Source organism: Panthera onca, chromosome A1 (assembly GCF_046562875.1).
Source record: "Panthera onca isolate mPanOnc1 chromosome A1, mPanOnc1 haplotype 2, whole genome shotgun sequence".
Classification (NCBI taxonomy): domain Eukaryota; kingdom Metazoa; phylum Chordata; class Mammalia; order Carnivora; family Felidae; genus Panthera; species Panthera onca.
The window spans coordinates 113782956-113808296 of record NC_138339.1 but is presented as its reverse complement, the minus strand read 5'-3'; positions in this window follow the sequence as shown (position 1 = coordinate 113808296).

Sequence of the window (25341 nt, the reverse complement as noted above, 5' to 3'; positions counted from 1 at the left end):
TTAAATTCATTGACTGGTGTCCTTATAAGAAAGCTCTGTAGGGGCACCTGGCTGGCTTAGTCGGTTAACATCTGACTTTTGATTTCGGCTCAGGTGATGATCTCATTATTCGTGGGATTGAGACCCACATTGGATTCTGTGATGATAACAGATGGAATTCTCTCTCTCCTTCTCTCTCTGCCCTTTCCCCATTCATTCTCTCTCTCTCTCTCAGAATAAATGAATAAACATTAAAAAAAAAGAAAGCCACGTGAACATACAGACATATCTGATGATGGAGACAGAAACTGGAGTCTTAATATTACAAGCCAAGAAACACCAAAGATGGCTGGCAGCCACCAGAAGCTACAAAAACACAGGGAAGGACCCTTCCCTGGCACCTTGAGAGGGAGCATGACTCTGCTGAGTCCTTGATTAGGACTTCTAGCCTCCGGACCTGTGAGAGAATAGTTTTATGTTATTTGAAGCTCTCTGGTTTGTGGTAATTTGTTATGGCAGCGTTAGGACACTGATACAGTGGTGCTGGGTCAGGTTTCTTTACTCATGTTTCCTGTCATATGATTTGAGTTCCACTAGTCACACACCTGGCTCTGTACTCACTTAGGGAAGGAAGAGTGACTTAATCTGATTGTTGACTTTGGAAGCATAAACCGGGCATGTGTACTTATCCCTTTCCCCTCTTTTTGTCTCTTGGGAGCAGACTGTGCACACAGAGTAGGTGTTCTGTGTGGGGAGGCCGGCAGTGGGTCAGCTTTAGGAAGCCCACCTGATAGCAATAGAAGTCATGTCTCCCAACATCAGCCTTGCTGCTAGTGAAGTTGATATTTTAATTCTTCCCACATATTGTTTTGGTCTTGTTTGTCAATTTGTTCGGTACTCAGCATGTGTATGGGTTAAGGTAGGAGAAAGAAAGCCCCTTCACACCCTAGTGCTAACCACATTCTTTCTGTTCTCAGAAAAGGTGTGTTTAGTTTCCATTGATACAAACATTGTAAGGGGAAGGATATCCTGAGAGTTGTGTTCTCTGCTCCAGCCAGGGTCACAATATCTTGGTCATGCCCCAAAATAGAAAATACAGCCACTTTTCGTATCTTCCAGGAAGATGACTTCAACAGTTTCTGAAAGACTTCTTGAGTGTTTCATATGATTTTTGTCAAGGAATTCTCTTCCTTGAATTACTCCTTTGATAGAACAAAAATGGTTTGGGATTGGTTAAAAATTTTAAAAATAAAATATTTTCTCTTTAAAAATTTGTTAATTATTATGATGATTATGTTTTGATTACACATTTTTATTTTGAAATAATTATGGATTCACAGGAAGCTGCAGAAAAATGTAAAGGAGGTTCTGTATACCCTCAAACCTGTTTTCCCTAACGATGGCATCTGGGCATAACTAATAGAACATTACCTAAACCAGGCAGTTGACATTGATACTGTCCACAGAGTTTATTCAGATTTCAAAAGTGCTCCTAGACTTTTTGTGCCCTACCTGGGTAGGAGTCCGTTCCTTTCCTCCTCTGCCCACTTATGGGGTTTGCTTTCCCAACCCTGTTCTCATGTTTTTCTGAGGAAAGATAAAGAAAGTGGAGGAAAGGGAACTCATGAGAGCTTTGGAGAAGTTTTTCAGAGTATTTTGAGGAGAGTGGATCTAGTGTATGAGAGAAATAGGTAAAGAAATAAAAAGAAGGATTTTAAATATTGCTGTAGTCTTTGGATGTGCCCCCTGTCCATGGTGTTAGAAAATTTCAGTTCTTTTTAAAAAATTTTTCCTAAAATATTTTTTAATGTTTATTTATTTTTGAGAGAGAGGGACAGAGTGAGCAGGGGAGGGACACAGAAAGAGAGGGAGCCAGAGAATCTGAAGTAGACTTCAGGCTTTCAGCTGTCAGCACAGAGCCTGACACAGGGCTCAAACTCACAAACTGCAAGTTCATGACCTGAGACGAAGCTGGGCACTTAACCAACTGAACCACCCAGGCATCCCAAACCTACTTTCAGTTCTTATGTGGGAGATCGAATAGTTGTTTTCAAGATTGTTTAAACTATGTGTTTCCCCCCGGCCCTGTTATTTTAATGTATTTTTCCTTATCCTTTTCTACGCATTAATTTTTTTCTTTACATATATCAGATTTATTGTGTTTATATGTGTATATATATATATATTTATATATGTATATATTCACACACATATATTTGTACTATCATTTTAAATAACATTAGAACATAAATATGTCTTAAAGGAATCTATCATTGCAATTTATCCATGGTAATAATTTTAATACTTTATGATATTTCATGGGTGGAACATTATTTACTCAACTTTTGTTCAGTTTCTGACATTTTGAGTTTTTTGCCTGCTAATAATGTGTTAATGAGTATCTTTGTACCAAAGTCCATTTACTCTTGGGAGTATTTTCTTAGAATAGATTCTTTGAATTAAAATTATTGAATTAAAGGATGTTAATTTTTTATTTTTGTGCATTGCCCAAATCTGCATCTATTTTATACTTTGTCAAGAGAAAATATACATTCCATCTTCTATAATATTGAAAGATTAAAGAAGAATTAGGTAGAATTTTAAAAATCATTAAAAATTTAAAAAAAATGTTTATTTATTTTGAGAGGGAGAGTGAGCAAGAAGGGGAGGTGCAGAGAGAGAGAAAGAGAGAGAGAGAGAAAGAGAGAGAGAGAGAATCCCAAGCACTCTCTGCACTATTAGCACAAAGCCTGACCTGGGGCTTGAACTCATAAACTGTGAGATCATGACTTGAGCTGAAATCAAGAGTCGATCATTTAACTGACTGAGCGACCCAGGTGCCTCAGAATTTTAAAAATTAAAATCAAAACCATGTGCACATATTATGTTGTGGAATGAAATGTGGGAACTATATGTATACAAAATAAGATTCCCAAGTAACACCTATGGAATCAAAATCTCTTGAAATGTGACATGGTAACGTAACATTTAAAACACACTCCCTAAGTTGCTCTTCTGTGTGCTGAAGTTCATTTCATTTCACAGGAGATGACTGGAGGCTCAGAGAAATTATATGTTTTGTGTAGGGACACAAGCCCTTGGTTTATAATGTGATGGTTTTGAGCACACTGTGAAAAGGTTAAACCAGAAGCCATTTGAGAGTTATTAATTCCTGTGATCTCCTGCTCATTAGAGCCATCTCCTGATCTAACCTGCTGTAATTAAGGGTCAGGAGATAGTTCTATTATGATCTCTTTTTAACTTGGGATTGTCATTCAACTTATTTTTGCCTCACTCAATAGAGGAAGCCTATTTATTAAGCCATTAGTCAATTTGCTCTTTTAAAAGACAGCTCATATCCTTTGTCCTTTTCTAGTACCTAAGACTTATTTTCTCCCTTTGAAATGTATTGTCATGACCTGGCATTTAGTTCAGTAGTCTGGAGGAAATTGAAAGAGAGTTGGAGATAGGGAGCAGAGACACCGGGTCCAAGAGTGTCCTTTCAGGGCTGGGTCTCATCATCTCAGCTGCCTGGTGGAGGTGGGGGAAGACTTTGTTTAATAACTCTATTTCTTAAGTTCCATCTCTGTGCCCGAATCAGAGAATTTTTCTGGAAAAGTGATGACACAATAGGACCTGATTTTTGGTGTTACTCTGCAGAAATGTCAAGTGTCTGAGATCTTTTAGGAATCAACCTCTATAATGATGACATTTTCTTTCAAAACACACACATCGGTATCCTCCACTGCCTTGCACTTTAATTATTGGGAGTAGGGGTCAGGGAAAGCTACTGAACATTTATGAGATGGTGATGAAAACCTTTTGCTAAGAATGCAAAAGGCTGGGGGCGCCTGGGTGGCTCAGTCGGATAAGCGTCTGACTTCAGCTCAGGTTATGACCTCATGGTTTGTGAGTTCAAGCCCCGCGTCAGGCTCTGTGCTGACAGCTCAGAGCCTGGAGCCTGCTTCAGGTTCTGTGTCTCCCTCTCTCTGCCCCTCCCCAGCTCATGCTCTGTTTCTCTCTCTCTCTCACACAAAAATAAATAAATATTAAAAAAAAAAAAAGAATGCTGAAGGCTGTAGGGCCAGGTGTCAGATGACTTGAATTGTCCCCCTCAGTGTTGTCCTTTGTTAGATCTGTCATACAAATCAGAGGAGGCAGCAGAAACTTGACCACATCATTTTGCCATGGAATTGGCCCTCAAATCTTTTTCCTTAGTTCCACTTTTAGTCCTTTGGGGACCTAACCCACTTGTTGTACATTCATTCTCATTTGTCTTGTACTCCTAAGATTCCACCACATTACAGAAGTAAAAGAAATACTGCTGACTACTAGTTCCATGAATCTCCTCTTAAAACTGAAGTTCTTGGGACGCCTGGGTGGCTCAGTCGGTTAAGCTCCGACTTCAGCTCAGGTCATGATCTCACGGTTCGTGGGTTCGAGCCCCGCGTCAGGCTCTGTGCTGACAGCTCAGAGACTGGAGCCTACTTCAGATTCTGTGTCTGCCTCTCTCTCTCTGCCCCTCCCCTGTTCACGCTCTGTCTCTCAATAATAAAGGTTTAAGAATTAAAACAAAACAAAAAAAACAAAACTGAAGTTCTTAATGTGAATACAGATATTTAGAATTTGCAATGGTTATTTTGAAAAGGATAACCCCCACTTTTTATAACCCCCATCATGCATAATGAATTCTTCTAAATTATAAAGAAAAAGGTAAGCAAATGAATATCAACAAATGTTTCATTATGGTTTATAACTTCTCAGCTAAGTGATTAGTTTGGGCCAAATTGGTGATCCTACAAGTTATTTTTTCTATAATCTGTGTACCAGTTGGTACATTGGGATCACCTATGTTATTAATTAGATAACCTGTGTGCCAAGTCTGCTACTGAACACAATCTTAAATTATAATGTTGTTCCAATGGGACCATGCAAGCTGCTTTACAAATATGTGCTTTGAAGTGATCTACCTTATGCTAAATTCCTTTATAATGATCTACTTCACTATATATTTTTAAGGTATACATGGTAAGCAGAACAATAAAAAAGCTCATAGGGTTTGAAAAATTTCACCTGTCATTCATTTCAATGCCTACCTCTGGTATGTTTCTTTCCACATCAGTTGCTATAATTTCTTTCAGGGATTAATTATATATCCATGTTATTTCACTTCCATTTTCTTTACTCATTTTAGGACAAGAAATTTTAAACAAAATGACATTTAGAACACTGAGGTATATAAGTTTTTGGGAAAGACATTATGAAACTGCATAGTGAGGGAATATAATCTTTTCAACTTAATTAAGTCCATGTGTATTGACAAAAGATAAAAGAATTTCACATCATAAAGCAAAATAAATGTAACTCTAAGAATAGTGTATTTCCCTCTCCAGACTATTCATTCAGTATTTTTAGTATGTATTTGATCTTTGGTGTTTTTCCAAAGTCTGAGCCAAAGTGAATATTGCCAAAGACCATCCTCTTAAATCAGTAGATGGCTCCCCACATGCCTTGAATTTAGTGCAAGAAACATTTGTTAATCACCTCTGCCTTTAGGGTGGTGATACAGACAAAAGACATACAATCAGTGCTTTCTTTCTGAAGGAAAAGGCCACAGTAAGAGTATAAGCAATAATAGGACAATATGGAGTTAAATGCTGTTTTCAGTAACAATTGCTATTTATAACAATGTGGGAAACACTGAGCTAGTTATTGTGGTTATAGGGGAGAATAAGAAGACATGGTCTCTCCCCCCATGGGTCTTACAGTCCAGTGGGGAGTGGGGAGGAGGAGAAATTTAAGGGAGGAGTGATATTTAAGCCAAGATGAAGGATGATCCATTAGTCAGGTTCTCAGCACAAGCAATGATAGTATTTGAGGAGAATCTACCATAAGCATTCTTTATAAAGGAGTGTAGGAAAGCCACAAGGGGGTAGTGCAGCATCTCAAGGATAGTAACACTGGGACCATCACCTCCCTAGAGCTGAAATGGTAAGGGAACAGATTCAGAACCTACAAGGAGACAGCCTCCTGGAGAGGGGCTGGGATCTTTGGTTGAAGGACCCTTTACTTTGAAGGGACCCTGTAGGGAAGGAGCTGAGGAAGTAAGTGCTGCAGCCCCAATCCCCTGTCTCCCCCACTTCCTGCTGGGGCCTCCTGTTGGCTGAAGCTAAGGGGGAGCCAGTGGACAAGGGAGGTAGACCTGAATGGATCAGCTTCTTTGGGCAGAGAGCAAAGTGAGGAATAGTGCAGAATAGATCTGGAGAGGAAATAGGAAATATCTAATGGAGGTGAGTAGGAATTGATCAGTTTTTAGGGAAAGAGGTAGAGTAGGGCATTTGTTGGCGGGCAGAGGGTAAACATGAACAAAAGCCAGGTGTTGAAGGAGGATCATGGTGAAATACTAGAGCAGGAAGATTAGTGGTGAGCAGGGTTCAGACCATGAGTTGGATTCTGGTCTGTGTCCATATAGAACAGTGGGAAGAAGGGTGGGATAAGGCAGGTATGGGGGAGAAGGTGCATCTGATAAGAGGTATGCTTTGGAAAGATCATGCTGGCTGTGCTGTTCAGGAGGGAAAGCAAGGGGCCAGAGTTCAAAGGCTGTTACCGTTGCTTTGCAATGTTTATATATTTTATATTCCAATATTCTGTATATATGGCTCTGGAAATTGCTCTTGTTAAATTAATATATAGCAAATATCTTTCCAGGTTAGTATCTTCCTTTTAATAGCTACATACTATTTTGTTATGTATGTAAATGTCTTCTTTAATTTTACTGAAGGACATTTAGGGATGGCCAGTTTTCCTCTTCTGTGCAGTGCTGCAGTAAACCCTGTCATCTGCAGAACAGATTCCTAGAAGTGGGGTTGCTGTGTGTGTGCATGTGACCTTTTTGCAGGTATTCCCAAAGTGACCTTGCAAAAGACTGTCCTGATTTTCACTTGGGAGGAATATTTCTAAATGAGTGAAAATTTACTTATTCATAAACTGGAAAACCATACCTCACTTATAAAAATGTATTTTATTGTTTTCCAAAAACAAATCCAAAAGTTTGACCTTAGATATGAGTCCCTCTACCCTTATATGTCAAGTTCATTTCTAAGTGACCATTTATATGGATATCACTTTGAGGGTATATTCTTTCCTTCCTTCGTTCCTTCGTTCCTTCGTTCCTTTTTTTTTTTTTTTAAAGAAAACACTCCTCTTTTTAATAAAATTATTTGAAAAGTAGTAAAGAATTTAAAATATTTGATTTTTGTTAAAATCTCCATAAATCTGATTTTAGAATTTAAATGTGGTTATATTACAGAATTAAAATTCCTGAGGGAAAATATAAAGACATGTAGAAAATACCAGAGATTGGAGTAAATTCTAATGGGGAGTATTTATTTTTTCTTTTTATGGACTATAATGGATTATTTAATATTTTTTAATAGCTAATAAAAGTTTGGGCAGCTTAACACACAAAACAACAACTAACCAGCCAAAGAAACCTGTGAAACTTAGACACAGTACACAATGGATTTATTTATTTATGTTGGATAGATTTGAATAATTAACTAAAACTACAATGGGCTTGCATTATTTCATTAATCATAATTGCATGAATACCAAGATGAAGAGGAAAAGAAAATAAAAATAACAGTGATTTCTTTAACAGTAAATATTAGACAAGACACTTGATTGCAAGTGACAGAAACTAAACATTAAAAGGGATTTGCTGGTTACATCATGAGAAAATACAGAAGAGAAGTGGCTGCAGGCACCTCATCTAAGCATTCAAGTGATGTTGACAGACTGTGCTTCCTCCCTTCCTCACTCTGTCCTCCTGCCTCCCTTCTACCTGGTATTTGGGCTCTGCTTCTCAGCGTTTCCTTCTTTCTCACTGCACATGACAGGCAAGATGGCCAGGAGTGTCTGAGATTAGTGTCCCCAAGGGAAAGGGCGCTGCTTCTTTACAGAGGAGACAACAATGATTCTGAGCAAACTGTAGGAATCTTAGAGAAGCAACTTAACCTCTTTGAAATGCACTTTCTATGTCAGTGTAAAAGATTTGTTAGTTTAAATGAATGTAGTATGGAAAATGTGGAGTACAGTGGCAGCTATGAGGCAGGTGTCCAATAAATGGTGTTTCAAAGGACAGGAGAACACTGGGAGGTAGTGTGCTGTGGAGAGGAAGATGGTGTATTCAGTTATATTCTAGTAATGTCTGAGATGCCCAGGGGAAACTCAGAAAGAAATTTCTCACAGGCAACCAGTGACAAGGATCTGGAACTTGGAGACAACATTTGGGACAGGTGGTGGGTTAGAATCCTAGGAATTTGTTATACATCTTAAGGCCTCTTTGTTGTAGCTAAAGAAACCCCAGCTCCTCCTAGTTACAGACATAGATTCTGTGCTGGGAAGATATCACTGAGGAAGTGGTGCCCTGGAGGTGGGTTGGAACATTTTCTCTCCGGGGACTCTTGTGCCAAAACAAGGCTGTGTTCTTCAGTTGTTCTCTCAGGAGACTCTTGCTTAGAGCTTGTGTTCTTTTTTCCTATTGCTATTTTTATCCTTTGGATAGTGTGGGCTTTTCTAAACCTTCACTTCATTTCCTTCAAAGTGGTGCTTGAAAAAATCTATGCCATTCTTATTTCCAACTACTACGTGAATTCATAAGAGTGAACATGATAAAAAGCAATGTGGCAAGTTGGGACAGTTCCCTCTGGGATCATATTCAGGATTTATCTGCAGGGCAGAGGTTCCTACAGGAATCTGTGACCCTTGGAGAGTACAGTGAGCCTGTAACAATCCTGGGAGGAATCCAGGGCAGAGAATACAGCTGTGGATATGTATGAATGTGGTATCATGTTTAGATGTAAGCTACTGGCTCTAGGAGTTATTTGTAAAAACTGCACAAATTTTAGTTTAATGTGATGCTCAATTAGTGGTAAAGAGTAATGCCAGCCACTCAGAATGATGTGAACTTAGGTAATTCATTCCTAAAAGGGACCAATGTACGGACATTACATTTAATAATAGGATAGGTGTATTAGTTTTTACTGCCACTGTAATAAATTACTGTAAACTTAGTGGTTTAAAGCAACACTAATTTATCATCTTAGTTTTGTAAGTCAGAATTCAGTTTCATGCATTTGTAAATCTGAGGTCCTCATTTTCTTGCCGGATTTCATCTGGAGATCCTTTTTAGCTTCTGGAGGCACCTGTGTTCCTTGGCTCATGGCTCCCTTACTCTATCTCCAAAGGCAGCAATAGAGGTGGGAAGTACTTCTCACACTTTGAATCCCCCTGACCTTCTCTTCTCCCACAGCACATCTCTGGGAGACTCTTATGCTGTCTTCTGCTTTTAAGAGTTTACATGATTATATTGGGCCCACCTGGAAGGTCCAGGATAATGTCCCTGTTTTAAAGTCATTGGCAACCTTAATTTCATTTGCAAAATCCCTTCACAGTAGTTATCTAGCTTAGTGTATGATTGAATAGCCAGGGGATGAAAATCTTGGGGGCAATCTTTAGAACTCTGCCTACTATAACAGGTTAAAGGGAGATTCTTCCCCAGTGGATCCCTGTAGGGCTCTTTAGAAGTTCTGGCTCTTTCAGAGCTTTGGAAATTCTCTACATTTTTAAAATTGGAGACTTTGACCTATGGTAGTTCTGCAAGAGAGTGGAGAAAATACTCCTTTGTGAATGTGTGTGTGTGTGTTTGTGTGTGTGTGTGTGTGTATGTGTGTGTGTGTGTGTGTGTGTGAGAGAGAGAGAGAGAGAGAGAGAGAGAGACTGAGTCTGTGAGAGAGTGTGTGTATGTGTGAGAGTGCGTGTGTGACAGTGTGTGTGTGTGTGTGTGCGTGTGTGTGTGTGACAGAGAGAGAGTGTGTGAAAGAGAAAAAGGGGAGAGAGGGAGGGAGAAAGAGAGAGGGAGCATTAGCATGCTTATGCTTTTCCTGGAGTGGTTATTGTGAAATCTTTCTTTTTGGCTGAACAAATGAAGAGCTAACTGAAACACAGCACTAGAAGCATCACAGCAGTGGAGCAAGGAGCAGCATGGTTGATGGACAATGTCTTGGATTTACAGAAAGGTCAGGCAGGCATGGTCAGCACTAGCATGAATCTGTATTTGGAGAAATTAGTTGGGGTAAGAGATGCAGCAAAGAAGACAGGCCACTGGAGTTTTGGGGTGGTTCCTGGATATATTCAGGAGGTGTTATGGACTGACTTACCATTTTCCCAAATGCGTATGTTGTAGTCCCAACCCCAGTACCTCATGATGTAGCTATATTTGGAGACAGTCTTTAAAGAAGAAATTAGATTAAAATGAGGTTGTTAGGGTGAGCCCTAGTCCAGTATGACAGGTGTCCTTATAAGAAGAGATTAGGGCACAAATATGTACAGGGGAAAAGACCATGTGAGGGCACAGGGAGAAGAAGACCATCTACAAGCCAAGGAGAGAGGCCTCAGAAGAGGCTCTGCCCACGCCTGATCTGACTTCTAGCCTCCAGAACTGTGAGAAAATAAAGTTCTGTTGTTTAAGCCACACGGTCTGTAGCACTGTGTTATGACAGCTAGAGCAGACTAATACAGGAGGCTTTGTTCCACGAGGAGGCAGGGAGTCCCCGGCCAAGAAAAGCCTGTGGTGAACATGCCTCCTTCCTCTGGTGGCAGCTGAAGTTTCCTCTGCAGAGTGACTCTAGAGAGGACTTTCCAGTGCCTGCTCACAGCCACTCGATTTTGTAATGGTGGCACTCTGCCCTGTCCCAGACATTCCTCCTGAATGGGATATTTCCTGGTGATTTCAGGACTTGCCCTGCAGGGGGATGTGAGCAACTTGTTCTGGATACTTGGGCTCTCTTCTCTCCTCCTTCAGAGTTCTTCAGCTATTTGTATCATGATTCTGGCAAGAGGGCTTAGTTTTGGAATAAAAAGAACACTGAGGTGGAAGGTCAGGTGATCTGGGGTCTTCTTCCAACACTACGAATAATTAGAAATTTTATTTTGGACAAGTTACTACTTTTATTCACCTGTAAAATGAAATGGCTGGATTCCACAATTCTGTAATTCTGTGAATCATTAATAGACATGGGTGACCTAGATGATTTAAGATAGGGAATCTGAGAAAACACCACCATGTCAAGCTGAAGTTCAAACTTTATCTTTCCTTCCTAGCAAGGGCAGACAACTTCTTAACTTCCACTGCTGTGACACTTCTATTACTGTGTTTCATTTAGCTCTTCATTTGTTTTAGCTAAAAGGAAAGATTTCACAATAACCTCTTTTTGGACAGGATCAGAGTTCAGCTGAGGAAATGCTAAAGATTGGCTATTAATTGGCTTTCTATTTTTAACCACACTTCATTTCTGAGAGTAATGTTTTCCTCTGTGTTTGAGTGGGGCTATAGAAACAAAATTTAGCAATGAAAACATGCTTCTTAAAAGCCCCACAGTACCCTAATGAGTACCTACCCTGGAGGGCATGGCCAAGTTCAAAATGTGGAACTCTGAGAATGTAAAATTTTCATCTGTTGTTAATCATTGCTATATATATTCAAAGTTCTAAAGTCAGATGGTTTGTGTTAGGACATTGACTTTTCATGTCCAGTAAATATTTGTATGCACATCCCCCGAATATGTGGAGTAAACAGAATGATTTCCACCTTCCTGTAAATTTAAGCTTATTTTGAATTTGAAAATGCTTGAGGAGGGAAAAAAGCATGTTGGCAAAATTAGGAGGTGCAGTTTGTACACACCTTCTTTAGGATTTACTGTATCAAAAATGAAAGCTTGAAGTGCAGGGTCTGGGGAAGAAACTATGGAGTCTTTGCTTGAGAAAAATTGTTTTTAACTTCATTCTGTTCTCCCTTCTTTTTTTTTTTTGGTGCAGGGAGGAATGATGGTTTATTCAATAAATTGTTTGAGGGCAACAAGCTAGTCATCTGGAAAAAACAAATTCCTACTTTACTTCTTACATTAAATTATTTTCCTGATAGTTTATAAAAATGTAAACATTAAAAAAATAAACCACAATATCTAAGAAAAATGGGATTATTTTGTTAGGAATTTATTTGTTTTCCAGGATAGTTAACATATGGTGTTATATTAGTTTCAAGTGTACAATATAGTGGTTTATTGCTTTCATACATTACCCAGTCTCGATCACAAGTGCACTCTAATCCCTACCATCTATTTCCCCCCTCCCTTTGCCTACCACTCCTCTGGTAACCATCAGTTTGTTCTCTATAGTTAAGAGTCTCTTTCTTGGCTTCTCTATCTTTTTCCCTTTGCTCATTTGTTTTGTTTTTTCAACTCCACATATGAGTGAAATTGTATGGTATTTGTCTTTCTCTAACTGACTTATTTCACTTAGCATAATATACTCTAGCTCCATCCATGTCATTGCAAATGGCAAGATTTAATTATTTTTCATGACCGAATAATATTCCAGTGTGTGTGTGTGTGTGTGTGTGTGTGTGTGTGTGTGTGTGTATCACATCTTCTTTATCCATTCATCTATTGAAGGGCTGTTTGCTGCTTCCATAATTTGACTATTGTAAATAATGCTGCTATAAACATAGGGGTGCATGTATCCCTTTGAATTAGTGTTTTTGTTATTTTGGGGTAAAGACCCAATAGTGCAGTTGCTGGATTGTAGGGTAGTTCTACGATCTAGGTTAACTTTTTGAGGAACCTCCATACTGTTTTCCACAGTGGCTGCACCAGTTTGCATACCCACCAGCAGTGCAAGAGTGTTCCTTTTTCTCCACATCTTTGCTAACACCTGTTGTTTCTTATGTTTTTGATTTTAGCCATTCTGACTGGTTTGAGATAAAAATCTCATCTTTATGTCCTATGTCTTTTTATGCATTGGTTGGCCATCTTTATGTCTGTTCATGTCTTCTGCTCATTTTAAATTAGATTATTTGCTTTTTGGGTGTTGAATTGTATCAATTTTTTTTATATATTCTGGATACTAACCCTTTATTGGATATGTCATTTGCAAGTATCTTCTCCCATTACATAGGTTGCCATTTAGTTATATTGACCGTTTGTTTGCTGTGCAGAGGCCTTTTATTTTGATGTAGTCTCAGCAGTTTACTTTTGCTTTGGCTTCCCATGCCTCAGGAGACATAGCTAGAAAAATGTTGCTACAGCTGACATCAGAGAAATTACTGCCTGTGCTCTCTTGTAAGATTTTTATGGTTTTAGGTCTCACATGTAGATCTTTAATCCGTTTTGAGTTTATTTTTGTGTGTGGTATAAGCAGGTAGTCCAATTTTATTCTTTTGCATGTAGTTTTTTCAACACCATTTGTTGAAGAGACTGTCATTTTCCCATTGCATGTACTCTTTTGTTGAAGATTAATTGACCATATAATTGTGGGTTCATGGTTTCATAGTTAGGTTTTCTATTCTGTTCTATTGATCTCTGTGTCTGTTTAAAATTTTTTTTAAGTGAGAGAGAAAGTGCAAGCAGGGCGATGGGAGACAAAGAAACTTTTTTTAAAGTTTATTTTATTTATTTTGAGAGAGAAAGAGAGGGAGAGAGAGCAGGAGAGGTGCAGAGAGAGGGAGAGAGAGAATCTGAAGCACATTCCTCACTGTCAGTCCCCAATGTGGGGCTCAGTCTCATGAACCACAAGATCATGCCCTGAGCCAAAATCAAGAGTTGGACGCTAAACTGACTGACTGACTGAGCCACCCAGGCACCGAGAGAGAGAGAGAGAGAGAGAGAGAGAGAGAGAGAGAGATTCTTAAGCAGTCTCCATGCTCAGCATGGAATCCAATGTGGAGCTTGATCCAATGTCCCTGGGATCATGATCTGAGCTAAAATCAAGAATCAGACACTTAACCAAGTGAGCCACCAAGGCACCCCTCTGTGTCTATTTTTGTGCCATTAACATACTGTTTTGATTACTAAAGCCCTATAGTATAACATGAAATCTGGAATGCTGATATTTTAGTTTTGCTTTTCTTTTACAAGATTGCTTTGGCTGATTGCTTAGGATTGTTTGTTCCAGTTCTGTGAAAACTGCTATTGGTATTTTGATAGGGACTGCATTAAATGTGTAGATTGCTTTAGGTAGTATAGTCATTTTATCAATATTTTTTCTTTCAATCCTTGAACATGGAATGTCTTTCTATTTCTTTGTGTTGTCTTCAGTTTCTTTCATCAGTGTTTCATAGTTTTCAGATTACAGGTCTTTACCTCTTTGGTTAAGTTTTTGATGGTCTTTAGGGTTTTCTATATATAGTACTATGTCATCTGAAAATAGTGAAAGTTTGACTTTGGCCTTACCCATTTGGATACCTTTTATTTCTTTCTGTTATCTGATTGCTGTGGCTAGGACTTCCAGGATTATTTTGAATTAAAGTGGTGAGACTGGACATCCTTGTCTTGTTCCTGACCTTACAGGAAAAGCTCTCAGTTTTCCCCATTGGTTATGATGTTTGCTATGGGTTTTTCATATAAGGCCTTTATTATGTTGAAGTATGTTCCCTGTTAACCTACTTTGTTGAGGTTTTTTGTCATGAATATATGCTGTACTTTGTCAGATCATTTTTCTGCATTTATTGAAATGATCATTTGGTTTTAATCCTTTCCCTTATTGATGTGATGTATCACGTTGATTGATTTGTGAATACTGAACCCTTATTGCATCCCAGGAATAAATCCTACTTGGTTGTGGTCAATGATTTTTTAAATATATTGTTGGGATTCAGGTTGCTAGTATTTTGGTGAGGAGTTTTGCCTCTATGTTCATCAGAGATTTTGGCCTGTAGTTCTTTTTTGTGTGTGTTATGTCTTTATCTGGTTTGGTATCAGGATAATTCTGGCCTCATAGAATGAATTTGGAAGTTTTCATTTCTTTTCCATTTTTTGGAATAGTTTCAGAAGAATAGGTATTAATTCTTCTTTAAATGTTTGATAGAATTAACCTGTGAAGCCATCCAGTCCTGGACTTTTGTTTGTTGGGAGTTTTTTGTTTTATTTTTATTTATCTTTATCTTTTTTTAAAAAATATAATTTTTTGTCAAATTGGCTAACATACAGTGTATAAAGTGTGTTCTTGGTTTTTGGGGTACATTCCTGTGGTTCATCGCTTACATACAATACCCAGTTCTCATCCCTGTTGGGAGTATTCAAAACAATTTTTTTAAAATGTTTTGTTTATTTTTGAGAGAGAGAGAGACAGAATGGGAGCAGGGGAGGGGCAGAGAGAGAGGGAGCCAGAGCAGGCTTCAGGCTCTGAGCTATCAGCACAGAGACCGACATGGGGCCCAAACTCACGGTCCTTGAGATCATGACCTGAGCCAAAGTCGGACACTTAAATGACTGAGTCACCCAGGTGCCCCTGTTGTGAGTTTTTTGATTACTGATTCAATTTCCTTCCTAGTAATTGGTCTGTTCAAATTTTCTATTTCTTCCTGCTTCAGTTTTGGTAGGTTGTGTGTTTCTAGGAATTTATTCATTTCTTCTGGGTTGTCCACTTTGTTGGCATATAATTTTTCATAATATTCTCTTATAATCGTTTGTATTTCTGTGGTGTTGGCTGTTATTTCTCCTCATTTTTGATTTTGTTTGAATTCTCGCTCTCTCTGTTTTTTTTTTTTGTTTTTTTTGTTTTTTTTTTTGATGAGTCTGGCTGGGGGTTTTTTTCAAAGGACCAGCTCCTGATTTCATTGATCTATTCTCTTATGTTTTAGTTTATATATAATTTATTTCTGCTCTAATCTTCATTATTTCATTCCTTCTGCTGGTTTGGGGATTTATTTTTTCTTCTTTTTCCAGCTCCTTTAAATTTTTTTTAGTGTCTTTTTTTTTTTTTTTGAGAGAGAGAGAGAGCATGAGCAGGGGAGGGGCAGAGAGAGAGACACACACACACAATTCAAAACAGGCTCTAGGCTCTGAGCTGTCAGCACAGAGCCTGATGCAGGCTCGAACCCACGAACTATGAGATCATGACCTGAGTCAAAGTCTGATGCTTAACCAACTGAGCCACCTACATACCCCTGTAGCTCCTTTAGAGGTAAAGTTAACTTCATTCTGTTTTCTAATTAGAATGTGAAAATATCTTTTGAGCAGAGTTGAGCCCAATTTTATCATTTTGGCAGGCCATTTTACCTTAATGAAAATGAACAAAATATGCAATTTCTGGCATCCAAAATATTTTACCTCTATCCCATGAATTTCTTTGGAAACTTTGTATTTTTTTAGATGGGATACATCTTACAAATTTGAATAGTGTTGCAGATATAAATGTATAATTTGTAGTTGGTAATCTTATATTTATTGATATTATCCCAAATATTTTTAAATCTGGTTTGTTTTTTTTTTTTTTTTTTTTTTGGTCACCATTAAATAGCTCACAGATTTTACAGAAAAGCTTAAGTGAAAACTGTGATTTCTAGGGAATTAAACATTTAAAAACATTTAAAAATTGTTAAGCAACAGTTCAGTGTAATCAGAGACAAATTGGAAGAGCAGGGAAATGAAGAAGAAGTAGTCATTTACTATAGCAACAGAAGTAAAAATAGAAAATGGAAAGCTTTTCTTTGGCCTCAAGTACCATTGACAGCAATGTTGTCAGTAGGGGCTTATGTCTCAAAAATGAAGTGTTTTACTTGATCAAAAGACATCAAATTGAAGCTTTTAGCTGGATCCCCAAATGGCCCTAAATTAATGGGAGTTTGTCACCGTGTGTGTGTGTGTGTGTGTGTGTGTGTGTGTGTGTGTGTTTGTGTGGCAGGGGAGGGGTTTGGGATGATGTACACACATTTAATGAACTATTAGAATGTAAAACAGAGTGGAAGTATTCTAATTTGAGTGATAAACTTTTGGTGAGAGGCAGAGGGAGGAGTTAGTGATGGTTTTGGCTGAGGCAATTGAGGGAGTTTCCACAGGGAAGTGCCATTTTGTAGGGGCCTTGAAGAATGAGCAGTTTTTGATAAGCATAGGTAAATTAACAACAATAACAAAAACAGAAACTAAGATCTGAACATGTTAGTCATTGTGTTAAGCTCTTTTGAATGCATCATCTTAAATGCACCATTTTAAAGGTGGGGAAACTGAGATAGATGTAGTTTGATATCACACAAACACACCTGAATTCAGATGCATTTCTTCAAGCAGCTATGTTCTTTCCAAGGGAGAAAGGTGGTCTAAAACGCCTTGAGCAAAGAGCTACATGAGTAGTTTTTGGAGAAATTGCAAGGTTTTATGTGGCCTGAGTATAAGATGTTTGGCAAATGAAGTGGGAGAAAGAGCTAAAAATGAAGGTGGGCTAGATTGCAGAATGTCATTTCAAGGATTCTTTTCTTTTTTCAGGCAGTGGGGAGATATGGGTTTTGCATAGAGGGATAATATGATTTGGCAAGTGATTGTAAGACAAGTCATGAGATGGCCTGAAGCATGGATTTGAGAAGGAATAGCTTGGAGATCAGAGCAACATTTATAAAGCTATGGTGGCACACAGGACTGATGACGAGGGCAAGAGCCAAGGTGGGGTTGGGGGATAGGCAGGGACAGATGTAGGAGGCATTGTAGGAGGTGGGCTTGCCCCTGGGTACTGTAACTGCTTGTGTTTGGAGTGAGGAGTTTCATTTTGCACTGTATGGAATATCTTGATGCCCCAGATCTGAGGAGCTCAGGAGCAAAGTCCTTGGAGGAAGACTGTGTGTCAGGTTTCAGGCATGTTGAGTTTGAGGCTCTGTTGAACTGGAAGGCATCCAATGGGAATGTGGAAAGTCTTGGTCTTCCAAGGAACAAACTACTATGAGCTACAGTCAGGTATACAGCATAAATTCTGAAAACAGATCATTGGAACTGACTATTGTTTCTCAAATCTTTCAGTGTCAAGACCCTTGACCTCTTCATAATTATTTAAGGGCACTGTCTTAATCAGCGTGTCCTGACATACCAAAGTGCCATAGACTGGGTGACTTGAACTACAGGCATTTATTTGTCATTGTTCTGGAGGCAAGGAATCCAAGATGAAGATTCTGGCATATTTTGTTCCTGGTAAGAGTCCACTTCCTGGCTTGTCCATAGCTGCCTTGTCTCTGTATCTTCACATGTCAGACACAGAAAGAAACCTCTGGTCTCTCTTCTTTTTCTTCTAAGGACAGTAATCCTGTCACCCTTGTGACTTAATTCCTATCTAATCACCTCCAAAGGTGCTACCTCCCAATACTATCATGTGGGTGGGCTTTGACATATGAATTTGGCGGGAACACATTCAGTCCATAATATACCCCAAAGAATATTGTTTATATGGGTTTTATCTTTTGATTTTTACTGTACTAGAAATGAAAACTGGGAAAAAATTTAAAATAGTTTATTATTATTTAAAAAATATTTATTTATTTTTGAGAGAGAGAGAGAGAGAGAGAGAGAGAGAGAGAGAGAGAGAGGACATGCACATATGGGAGAAGGGCAGAGAGAGAGGGAGACATAGAATCCCAAGCACGGTCCAATCAGTCAGCGCAGAGTCTGAAGAGGGGCTTGAATTCACGAACCATGAGATTATGACCTAAGCTGAATCAAGAGTTAGACGCTTAAGTGACTGAGCCACCCAAGAGCCCCAAAATAATTAATTATTTTAAAATAAGGAAACTCCTTACATGTTAACATAAAATAAATTTTATTATTTATTTATTTATTTATTTATTTATTTATTTATTTATTTATATTAGAGAGAGAGCGAGCGGGCGAGAGGGGCAGAGTGAGAGAGACAGAATCTTAAGCAGCGGAGCCCAGTGTGGGACTCCATCCCACAAACCAGGGACCATGACCTGAGCCAAAATCAAGAGTTGGATGCTCAACTGACTGAGCCACTCAGATGCCCCAAAAATAAATTGTATAAAATCTAACTATATTTTACAAAGCAAAATCAGGGAGAAAAATGTATTCTTTTACATATTTTGCAACTCTCTTTCATGTCTGGCTTCAGCAAAGATGGATTCTTGTATCTGCTTCTGCATGCAATCTGTTACCATATTACACATCATTAAACCTCTGGAAAATAGGTGTGTATTTGTGAGAGAAAATGAGCAACAAAGCACCCCACTGTCTTGTCTTGTTTACCTTTCCCACAACCAAATCTACACTTCTATTTCAGGTACTCATTTGTTTCTTACCTCTGCCCTGCTCATCACCCTTTCACAGTGGCTCGCACCCCATGAAAGCTCAGTGTAAAATTATGGAGTGAACTAAGTCAATGGACTAAGGAAAGTATAAGCCAAGAAGATCTGAGGGTACTGGCTGGTTAGTGTCATTTGGAGACTAGGAGTAGAGGTGGGGATGTGGAGTTGGAATTTTCCTGATGTCCTGGAATTGGCAGTAAGAACCCAAAGCTATAAACAAAGTTCTGTTGCCACACCCTTCACTCCACCTGCAGGCCTATGTGAGGAGAACACTGGAAAGGGAGGCTAGTCACTGACAGAGTCTGAAGCATGGCAGAGTGGTTATGGTGTGAATCCTCCCTGTGGTGGCGGATGAGCTGGAAATTCTCCAACCACCCTCATAGATGGAAGGGAATCACTCATAGACTAAGTGTGTCTATAAGAAAGGGAAGTTGGCATCCTCCTCCCTGAATGGCCACTTGCCAAGGAACAACTTGCAGCTCTCACTGGCACAGAGGAAAACCTGCTGAGGGGGTTTGGGGACAGCATGACATGTATCCCCAATGGACAAGGAAGAGCATTCTTGACTATGAGATTAAAGCTGCTTCTCACCTGGAAATTTCTGAATCTGACAGTCTTGTGGAAGGAGTCTGTTTTAGCGAGGTGAGAAGGAACTGAGGCACAGAAAAAGGGTAGGGCATGTTCTTCACTGCTCAGGCTCTTCAGAGGGTCCCAGAGGGGACATGTGTGATTCCCATAACTCCACATGAAGGAGCACCAAAGTTAGAGTCAGTATGTAGGGTTGTCCCGATGTTCCCTGGACCAGGTAAAGTGCTTTATTTGCAGCTGACATGAAGAAGGGCTGGGGTCAAGCTGAACAATGCCTAAGAGACACACACATGCCATTATCTTGAATACCACCATATCAGTAGTTGGGACCACATTAAACCAGAGAAAATGGGCACCTGTCTCCACCACTGGGCTGGCAGTTAGGATCTTTCCTCCCTATATCTCCCAGTCCCCAACTCTGAAGGGACTAGCCCTTGAAGGAAAAGGTAGAGGTGAGGAAACAATATGGCCTAGGATAAGAGGGTTTTCCCATCTTTTATTTAGGGAGGCAGATGAGAGTGGGAGCAGAGGAGCAGATCATAAGGCTTTCTCACAAAATCCCTTGAGCCCAGGCATGGAGGGGAAGGTTTGAATCACATGTGGGAATAGAGTTTTAAACAGAATTGGTCTTAATAGTTTCAAGTGACCAAAAAATATAAAATGCATCCAAAATTTTAGTAAAGGAAGGCAAAGTGGGAAGTGTGGCTGAAAGAAGGAATTGGAGAATAAAACCATTTCATGTTAGTGCCTTACTGAATTAAGATGTATTAAGGAACCAGTTATAAAGTAATTGGTTTACTCTCAAGTTCTTTGAACTTATTAAGTGCTCTGTGGGCAGTGAAAATGTCTTAATAATGTGACTCCTTGGCATTTGTTGGTGATGCCTTTCGGATACAGGGCACCCTATGTGTATTTGCTGAACTGAATTGCATATTTCTGTTCTGGGAAACTGAGAACACAGTAGGCTTGGTAGAAGGGGTTGTGTGTATTCCTTTAGTCTTGACTTCCTTGAGTAGTAGACTGAAAAGTGACACAGTGAAGGACAAACATCCCTTATGACCAGTTTCTTATTAGATTTATTCTTATGCTTTTTTGAGTATTTCCTTCTTGTGGCTCCAACAATAAGAACAATGGGGTCAAAAGGGAACAAGCAAGTAGAATCAAAATGGGAAACACACAGATTTTAAGGAAAGAAGCATATCTGGGAGATGGCAAGGCAGGTGAAGAGAAGAAAGTGATGGGTGTTGAGTGGACAATTGACGGAGAGAGTCAGTGCTTGGTGTGTCTCTTTAGGTATAAGTTGGAGAGTAGGTTGTTCTTTTCATGAAGTTTATTTGAGACTTGTACTACATGTTTAATAACCCAAGGGATGTATTTACAGAAAAACTTGGCAGCGATAGTTTTAAAATGTCCTTCCTGTTGGAAATCATCACAGACATATTTAGATAAGGAGAGCTAGAAACGATGAGGTAAACAGCTTTTCAGTGTGATATTTCTAAATCTAATGACCAATTAGGGAGGACTGATAGAATCCACCAGGCTCTTCTAAACCCCAGACCCCATGGAGAGCTAAGTTAATGGGTAGAATAGAATAGTATTTAACCCCCAGGCTGAGGACAAGGGCTGAAGTGTTGGATTTTGGAGATAAATGGACTGTTGCATAATGAGGGAAAGTGACTGTGACCATATCTGTGTTTCATTTTCTGCTCTCTGCATTAGAAGGATTGGTAACAGCTTGGTTCATGCCTGAGTACAGCAGAGCCAGGCAGTAGTGGCCTTTAAATAGAGTCAGTGTTTGTAGGCAAGAGACAGTATCAATGACTAGAAGAAATTTCCTTTAGGACTAGGGTTGTCAGATAAAATACAAGATGCTCAGTTAAATTTGAACTTAAGGTAGACAACAAAACGTTTTTAGTATAAATGTGTCCCATGTAACAATTAGGATATATATACACCAAACTTTTTTTGATGTTTATTTGAAATTTAAATTTAACTGGGTTATCCTGTGTTTTTATTTGCCAAATCTGGCAACCCTTTTTAGGAATGAGTCTCATCACTGAGAAGTTACTTTTCTCCTTCCTTCATTCAAACCAGGGTCCAGTCATGGGTGACAGGCAAACTAACTTCAAATGTTTGGGTTGGTCCTGGAGAACTTCTGTGTCTACTGGGCTGTGTGGGTGAGAAATCACCTAAGAATTAGAAGGTTTGAAGACACATAAAGTTCCTCTGACTTTGCTTTTGTAGATGTAATTTTTTTATTGACTTGATATATACATAACATATAATTTACCATTCTGCCCATTTTAACTGTACAATTCAACTAGTACTGAGGATATTCATGTTGTTGTGCAACCATTACCACTATACATCTCTAGAAGTTTTTTTTCCATCTTCCCAATCTGAAGCTCTGTGCTTATTAAGCAATAATTCTCCATTCCTTCTTCTCCCTGCTGGTCCCTGGCAACCACCGCTGATTTTCATCTCTATGAATTCGACTATTCCAGCTACCTCACGTAAGTGGGATTATGCATATTTGTCCTTTTTTGTCTGGCTTATTTCAATCAGCATAATGTCCTCAAAGTTCATCCACGTTATAGCATGCAACAGATTTCCATTCCTTTTTAAGGCTGAGTAATATTCCATTGTATGTATATACCTCACTTTGTTTATCTATTCATCTGTGATTGAACGCTTGGGTTATATCCATGTTTTAGCTATTGCAAATAATGCTGCTATGAACTTTGGTGTGCAAATATGTTTTGAAGCCCTTTCTTCCAATTTTTTGAGCATATTCCTAAGAGTGGAATTGCTGGTTCATAGTAATTCTGTTTAATTTTTTGGGGAAACATCATACAGTGTTCTGTAGCAGCTTTACCACCTTATATTTCCACCAGCAATTGCACGAGGCTTCCAATTTCTCCTCATTCTCACCAACACTTATTATTTTTTTTATAATAGTCACCCTAATGGGTGTGTATAGTTATAATATTTTCCTTTTTCTTACTCTGCAACCCACTTCAATACCCAGAGCCTACCGCCACAGAGGCCAGAGAATGGTTTGGGGAGACAGTCTGCTCTGGCATGGAGCACTGTGAGGTAGACATAATGTTTAAAGGTGGTATGGTGGTTCTGCTACTAGGTTGAACAAGAATAGTTTACTCTTTTTTGCCCTGGAATCATAGTGGCCTGTGCATTGACAAAATTATGTATTTACTGCACAAGATATGTCTATAAAGTTCAGGTATAGATTTCCAAGGTGGGCTTTTAAACTAGCTCTGAAGGTACTATCATTAGAAGATTTCTAGAACAGAGTTTTGAACAATGATGGTATTGTTGGACTAAGCACATATCCCCTTTTTCTTTGTAGGATGTGGCCTGAATCTCTCTATGTACATCTTGGTTTGTTTGCTGAAACACACACTCATAGCAAACATGCATCATGATTTTGGAGTCATATCTCACAGACCCCTCCCAAGGAGTCTGGATAGATTGTTGGAGTCTTTTACTTACATTTAGATTCTAGTATCTTTTCCTGGTTGTGAGTTCCCAAGATATTCTGAATTTTTAGTAATAACACTCAGGATGACAGCATCAGAGAGAGGAGTGAGCTGCATTCAAGTTTGAAATAGAGTTTGCTTTTTCCCAAATCTAATTGTTAATCACCTTTCAGAAAAGAGAGGATGACTGTTCCTATGGCAACAGAAGCCTTAAGGCAAGAAAGCACTTAGCCAGCCTGACTCTCTTAGCCAGCTCTACACTGCTCCAGCTTTCTGGTGCAGGGAACCGAGTCCTTGGGGCCAAATGTAGCCTCTCTGGCAGGGGGCTTTCACTTCACAGCCCCTCTTTGTTCCAAGCTAATCAAAAGAAATTGATCTGGGCTGTCTTGCTTGTCTTCCAGCCTCCCCCAGACCCCTTTCCCCATATCTTGGTGTGTGTGTACATGTGTTTTTATATCTATTCATATTCTATTTTTTTGTATAAATCCAGATTCCTATCTTTCATACCTGTCAGTGAATCATTCAAGGTATAGTTTTAACTCAAATTGAATAATACCTGTAGGAATAAAAAAGGTTCTATTATTAAATCTCTTGACAAAGCTTTTTGGATTTTTTTTAAAGCACAGGTCACATTTTCCTAGCTGTTCTTTTATTTTAAAAATATTTCTCATGGGTGAACTCTTCTGAATTTGTTGGTTTCATTTTGACAGGTTTAATGGCACTTCTTATTGGTGTTTCTTTACTAAGTGAACAATCTGAGCAGCCTGCTTGCAGATTCCCCTGTTACAAATGCCATATTAATTTTAGTACCCTCAGTCCTACAAATAAATTCAATCTTACTTAAATTAAGTGAGGTTGGATTCATTGTTTATGTCATAAGAGACATGATATGAGTAATTGACTACTCAGCATACATGCATACAATTTCATTTTTTTCTTTTTCTTTTTAAAGTTTATTTATTCTGAGATAGATAACGTGAGCAGGGGAAGGGCAGAGAGAGAGGGAGAGGGAGAGAATCCCAAGTGGGCTCCACAATCTCAGCATAGAGCCTGATATGGGGCTCAACCCCACAAACTGTGAGATCATGACCTGAGCCCAAATCAAGTTGGATGCTTAACAAACTGAGCCATGCAGCTGCCCCACAGTTTCATTTTTGAATCAGATAGACTTTATTCCAGAATTGATCTGACGTGTCATGGGTATGCCTAGCAAGCACTTGGTAAATACCCATAAATGGTAAATGGCCATGATGAATGGTTGTCAGTTGCATTACCTTTATCCAGAAATGTTAATTCCGTAGCATCTACACTTAATCATGAGTTTTTCCTGAAACCATGTACACATTAAAGTTGGTACATACAATAGGAAGTGCATGCAAAATCTTTCTCTTTCCCCCTGCCCTCAACAACATATAAATGCTCCAGAAACATTTATGTGTCGTAAAGGACAAAGATCTTGAATTCATCTTTTCAGATGTCAGATCTTTTATTCTTTTTTAATTTTTTGTTTATTTTATTTTATTTTTAAATTTATATCCAAATTAGCATATAGTGCGACAGTGATTTTTTAAAAATGTTTATTTATTTTTGAGAGAGAGAAAAAGACAGAGCATGAGCGGGGGAGGGGCAGAGAGAGAGGGAGACACAGAATCAGAAGCAGGCTCCAGGCTCTGCACTGTCAGCACAGAGCCCAATCCGGGGTTTAAACTCCCAAACCCCAAGATCGTGACCTGAGCCAAAGTTGGACAGTTAACCAACCAAGCCACCCAGGCACCCTTCAGATGTCAGATTTTTTTCTTGACCACAGAGATAGGAAAGAGAGACTGAAGCCATAATCTTGAGTTTGGATGAGGAATGGGAACACACCATGCTTCCCCACCCCTCCATTCTAAACTCTCATAGCTTTGTCTTAAAGACTAGAATGAAATTTTATTTACTTCTATTATTTTATTTTATTTTACTTTTAAGAGATTTTATTTTAAGTAATCTCTGCACCCAACATGGGGCTTGAATTTATAACCCCGAGATCAAGAGTCTCCTGCTCCACCAACAAAGCCAGCCAGGTGCCCTGGGACTGAAATTTTAAAATGAATTGGATGGCTTGTTAAAGAATTGAAAAAAATGTATTTTCATGACTGCATG